Below are 6484 nucleotides of genomic sequence, written 5' to 3' on the forward strand. Positions count from 1 at the left end.
GCAGATAAATCCTCTGTCTCTCTCCATAGGATTCACTCTATTAGACCCCCGCCGTCATCTGCGAAGCAGAAAACAGCGGGGGAGCCGTGAGTCACTCCCAACTTCTTCTGAAGTTTCTTGTTCTTTTATCATTGAACCACAGACACATTTCATGGCATGTTGTCTTGTAAAATGTTTGCGTCATTGTTTGATATTGGCTGCACCGGCTGATGCAAGTGACTCATATTTTAGAAGAAAGGTCAATTGCTGTGTAGCCTGCTCGGTAATCAACTATTTTTCCTCGGCGAGATGCTTCTTCCTGCACCCTCTCTCTGACATAGACCCCGTCACAGCGCCTCCAGGGACTGTGTTTCAGTAATTTCATGCTTATAATGTAACACACCCAAACGTCTCTCCCCTGTTTGTGGTGCATTACTTTCATTTTGTGGCTTGAGTTACATGGCTGATTCAGCAGGGTGCCTCCACGGCCCTCTATGGAGCCTGGATGTGCAACATGAGAGAAACATCTCTGGACTGAGGAGCTCTGCTGACTCACTGCGATGACTTGACATATCTGAGGGGAAGCGAAGCCGTCTGCTGACCAAAAAAGGAGCTGAGACGTCATCAGTTACCCAGTATACAGAGCTTCGCATTAAAAAGGCGCTTAAATGCATTTGCTGCTGAAAAAATGTGCAAAAAGGAATCCCATCTGTCATTCTTCACACTTACTGAGTGGGAAATTGGGACACTCCTCAGAGGCTTTCACTATCCTCAGCTCACTGACACCACCACCCTCCACGTACTCACTCTTACAGTTGTGCATACGGCTCTGTCTGCGTGATAGAGCCTTATAAACAGTGTTGAGGGGCTAATGCATCTGCGACGGGGCTCACGACAGCAAGGGGGCTCATTAGAGAGACGTCCTGACGGGCAGGTAGTAATTACCTCAGGGTTTCAGCTTCATTTACCCTCTGCTCCGCTCGGCTCAGCCACTTCTCATCGGGATTAATGCTGCGGACATCAGAGAGGCGACACGGCTCTCTTTGAAGCCTCAACATGCCATTACAGATCCCTTCTCCAAGTCCGAGGCCACTGACATTTACTATATCGCCATGGTGATATAAAAGCACTTAGCGGCAGGGCTGGGGTGGCACCTTTTATCACACAGGACCACTTTTATGTTGGGCCCCTGCTGCTTGCATTAACTGTAAAAGCAGTTGACATAGATATCTTGTAAAAGAAGTATACTGGAGCTGAGCTCGACTGCACCGCTTCAGCATTTATTCCTACAGGGGCGCGTACCTTCTCAGGGTCCCTCTTGTTGTGGTACGACAAAGAATTATCAAGAGATCTGTATGTGGATTTCCGTAAACAACCTGTAGATGTTTGATGAGGCCGGTAGACAGCAGATGTTATGTTGATAAAAGAAAAAATGTAGAAAGATACGGGTTGATATGCATATTAGCTAATTCCAGCATGATTCAGACACTGATGAATTTACAGAAACAGTGAGAGATTTAGATGAGAAGATTGATGCCACTGTACGGTTAATATGAAGCTACCGCTAGCAGCTGGTTAGCTTAGCTTAGCTTAGCTTAGCTTAGCTAACGTAAAGACTGGAAACAGAGGGAAACAGCGAGCCTGGCTCTGTCCAAAGGCAACAAAATCTGCCGTCCAGCACCTTAAAAGCTCACTAATTAACACATCGCATCTCATTTGTTTAAAAGTGTTCGATCAATCTTCTCATGTAACTCTTGCAAGGACAGCGAGTAAGTGTACCGTCTAAAGCAGAAACAAGGCGTGTTTACTTGTCCTCAGAGCTTTTAGAGTTTAGAGAGCTGTAGATAGATGAGAAATGTCAGGCAGGCAGAGAAAGTGAGTCATGATATCCTGTGTGATGCTGCATGGGCCGGTCACGTGGTCGCCACCAACGTCTCAAGACAATTAAACTTTCTGGTCTCTTCACTTGTGATTCATCCTGTATCAACGCAGCGTTGTGAATGGACATAAATAAAATGCTGCTGTGTTTTTCTGCTCACAGTTGACGTGGGCATGCGGTGTGGACATGTGACCACACACACACACACACACACACACACACACACACACACACACAGAGCGACAGTGTATGATTCACTCCTCCATTGAGAGAGCCGGCATGATTCATCCTGATCCTGGCTGTGGCGGTGACATTAAAGCAGACGCTGCTACAGTATGAGTGACCAGAGTGTTGATTTAAAGAAGACTCTGTCTCCCCCTGAGGCCCAATCAGCCCCCTCGCAGCGCTCTCATCTACCCTGAACCGACTTATTCTCTTTCTCTAGCAGCTTGTGAAGTGAGACACACAATGTAAGAATGTACACCCCGAATATAAACAATATAAATATATGCAAGACACATTCAAGGATAAGGTTTTAAGTTTTCTCTCATTATGTTGCTGTAAATTGTTTGTCTTTACATTTTCCTGTTGGTTTATATTATGAATAGTATTACACTTTTGGAATCAGTATTTTTTCTAACTGATATGTTATTTTGTAGCACTTATTAGATGTAATATGAATACACTCAAAGAGTGTACCACAGTTCAAGTGCCTGTGTACAGTGTCAGGTGTCTTTAAGTTCAGAAGTTTGACTATATATTTTTTTGCAGTTTTTCCACCTATGTTATAATTTTATGTGCATTTCTTTGATATTTTTGAGAGCTAATGAAGGTTTTTAGTTAACAGAAGTCAGAGTTATACATGAACCTTGGAGACTCAAACAAACTGTATAAACCTGGCACCAATATAGAGAGACTTGCAGTACAAATAGGTTGCCAATGGACACATACTGTATGTTAACATGCTATAAATACCGGCAACTAATAGGGTCATGTAGCATTACAAAAACATATACATGTCACCTGAGACTTCTACTCCAAAACTCACCTATGCTATTAGTCAATAGAAATCAGCTCTACTGTGCAGAGGTTTTGCATGTACAGTAAGTTTCATCATGTACCTCCATTTCAGAGGCGACGAGACATGTAATATGATTCTCTGTGATATTATTACAAACTTGATACAGATAGATCAGGACCTGCTCCCGAAAAAGCTGAATGTCACCTGTACTTACCTACTAATGTAAAATGCATTGTGTAAATGTGAATTTCTTAGAGTTGATACAAGATACAAAAATACACTATAAAATGTAAAAAAAACAACAACAAAAATGTGTGCAAATGAATTGAGCATCTATAATACAATAAACAGAGATGTCATTGCATTATGTATCCAGATTGTCTTTGAAGCTAAACTAATACTCGCTATGTTTACACGTTTGTAGAGACATCTGATGTTTGGGAAATATACTTTTTCACTTTCTTACTGAGGTAGAGGAGAAGATTGATACCACTCTCATGTCTGTTCAGTAAATATGAAGCTACAGCCAGCAGCCTGATAGCCTAGCTTAGCACAAAAACTGAAAGACTAAAGACTGAAATTCATTAATTAACGCATTTTATCTAATTTGTTTAATTCCTACAAAAACCGAAGAGTAAAAACAACAATTTGCTGTTTTATGCGGCGTCATGTGCCAGACTATTTCTTGGTCAGGACCAGTGACTTCCTGGAGTCTCTGCTGGCTGTCTCCTCCTGTTTCCAGCCTTTATGCTAAGCTAAGCTAAAAATGTTGAACTAATCCTTTAATTCAATATTGGGCTCAGGATCGACACTTGTAGACAAAACCTCAGTGAGTTTTTACTCTGATAAAGAAATATTTTAACTAATTCAAATTATTCCCAAAGTCAACCGTATAGCCCTCAAAATCTCCCGAGGAAATGTCCACAATAAGCTACACAGACTTGATGTTAGGCTTAAGAAATGCACTTCTAGTGTTTTTTTCCCGTTCTTTACAAAACACCCAAGAGTATTTGTGAAAATGACCTCAAGCAAATGAAAATAAAATGCTGAAACCAGAAGGAATGGAGTGGCAGACCAGCAGCCAAACCACAGTCAAAAGCAGGACCATATGTGCGCGTCCATTGGAGTGTGGTTCCCTGCAGTCTTATCACCACTTAAACATTCTGGGGTCCAACAGGGTTTTCTTCCTGCTGCTGTGTCAGAGATGAATCCTCAGTGATAAATCCTCCACCGAAACAGAAAGGACATAAGAGGAGGACACAAGAGGAGGAGAGTCGCCAAATACACTACACATGTACTGAAAACACCACAGTTTTAACAACCGTTCTTCAAATTTTCCATGACCGATTTTGTAGACAAGTGTGTCTAAAAAAGCAAAACAGAGTAAGCAGTGTGAATGTTTCTGTGCAGCTTTCTTCCCTCCTTGACTGGTTTCTATAGGCGGGCCTGAAGCAGCAACCAGATTGAGATGGGGGTGACAGATAGCCTGCAGAATTTTAATTTGATCAGCAGGGAGCACTTATATGGAGACACTAATCAAACTACGTTTTTCTCTCTGTCAAGATTAATCAAGACTGCGAGTCAGCTGAAATGGCAGAAAAAAAAAGTTTTAAATAGATAAAAGGAAACAGACATGCCCATTGTAGGAAAAGCAAAGACATATTAAAATGTGCTCGGGGTGATAAAACTCAAACACGACTCAACTCGTAAAGAAAAGTTACCTTCAGCTATAAGAAGATTAATGTCTGTGCTGCTGCTGTGGCACTCCTGTGTTAACAGATGCTTTTATTAGAGATTTAAAAACAATAAATGAGAAAAAAATCCAATCTAAGCCATTACAACTAACCAAAATATTCCCAAGAGGGTTGGCAGCCTCCATCAGCACCTGCTGCACTGAAATGTACACAGTGCAACATCGTGTCTGATTGTTTTACAGCCAGTAGACAGAAAAACAGGAGGCCATTTTCAAAGAAATACTCCCCCGAAAAACCTATCTTTTGAGTGTCAAATACTCTCCACTTCATAGAGGACGGCAGCTGTATTCAGCTTACATCAAAGCAAAAGAAGAGGCGGTCCTCTCCGTAAAAACGACATCGTTGGTCATTGTTCAAAAGACTGAAATCATTATGTTTACGTTCACCAGACGGAAGTAGCATGATGTGTTATAATAAAACCTCTTAGGGGAGGATGGACCGGTTAACAAAGTGTCGGACTTTTTGATGAAGTATTCCTTTAACACCCAACTTTATCTCCTTGTTATCTTGCCCTACAGTATCTGAATGCATATGAGCTGCTATCAGTTCTTATACTTTAAAATAACTGAAGTGACAGCAGGGAGGAGGGAGAAATAGCTACGTCCCCTGAGACAGGAAGCACCAGGATTTATGGTAAATGTGGCTCTAATTTTTAAAACATAAAACACTACATGTCGCACCTCTAACTCAGAGATCCCCAGTACAACCAGAGCAGGTTTGGAGTGAAACACTGACACACATCTGTACTGACACATCTTGGACTGCAGCTACATCATCTGCGCACAATGTGAGCTGACATCCTGAAGGAGGATACTTTTTTTGGAAAATGGCGTTCTTCCACATCGCGGAGGAAGGAGCGAGTCGGTGAAACTCTTTCAATGTGCTCCAAATGGTTGAACTCCTCATTGTGATGTTGAAACACAAACGAAACACACAAACAGCTGCAGAACAAACTGGAAACATGGGGCCATTTCTACCAAAATCTCTGTCATGTTTTATTGTTTGTTTTTGCGATTTTATCAGTGTTTTCATACAGGTCTCTGCAGGGTGGGAGAACCAGTATGGGAGCGCTGGCTGCAGGCCTGGATTCCAGCTCCGGATCATGTGTGGGGCACATGAGGAAACCATCCGACACAGCGGCAGTTAACACATAAGCAAATCAACCAATCCACCCCTGGCCTCACCCATCTGCCTGCATCCCACGTAGAGAGAGAGGGGGACCACCCTATCCCAGCTCACCTCCTCTCATGTTTAAAGACAGAGGAACAAGAGGCGAAAAAAAGATAGAACTGGAGCTGGAAAATGAGAAGAAATAGACCTGTGTGAGTGATGGCGGCCAGCTGTGGGAACCCCATCCCGTAACACCTCACTCTAACCGGCCCACCAAGTCAAACACACCCCACCACAAACCCTCATCAGTCAGACTTATTCTAATTTATCACGTTGCACTTGTTGCTGTGGGACCTCGAAGGCACGTCAGCTGGAAACAAAGTTAAAAAGAAGACAGAAGAGTGTTTTGTCACTGTCTAGAAATATGACCCTCTACGTTTCACACAGTACCACATATATCTTACGCTCGGTACAAATCCATAAATCAAACCCATATGTATACAGACCTTTACCACTATTTACACCTTTGCCATAGAAAAGGTAAACATATAGTCAGCTTCACTGTATAAAGTTATGCCCTTTTAATGAAAGGTAATCAACCAGACAAATTACATCTTAGATAAACACGTTTTTTTGCCTTAGTTTGATTGTGTTATTTGTTTAACTCTCTATTCTTAGATTCAATAAAAAACCTCAAATATGTCTCCGTTCAGCACTGATGCAGCAACTTGATGGATTTCC

This window comes from Enoplosus armatus, chromosome 17 (assembly GCF_043641665.1).
Source record: "Enoplosus armatus isolate fEnoArm2 chromosome 17, fEnoArm2.hap1, whole genome shotgun sequence".
Taxonomy (NCBI): Eukaryota; Metazoa; Chordata; class Actinopteri; order Centrarchiformes; family Enoplosidae; genus Enoplosus; species Enoplosus armatus.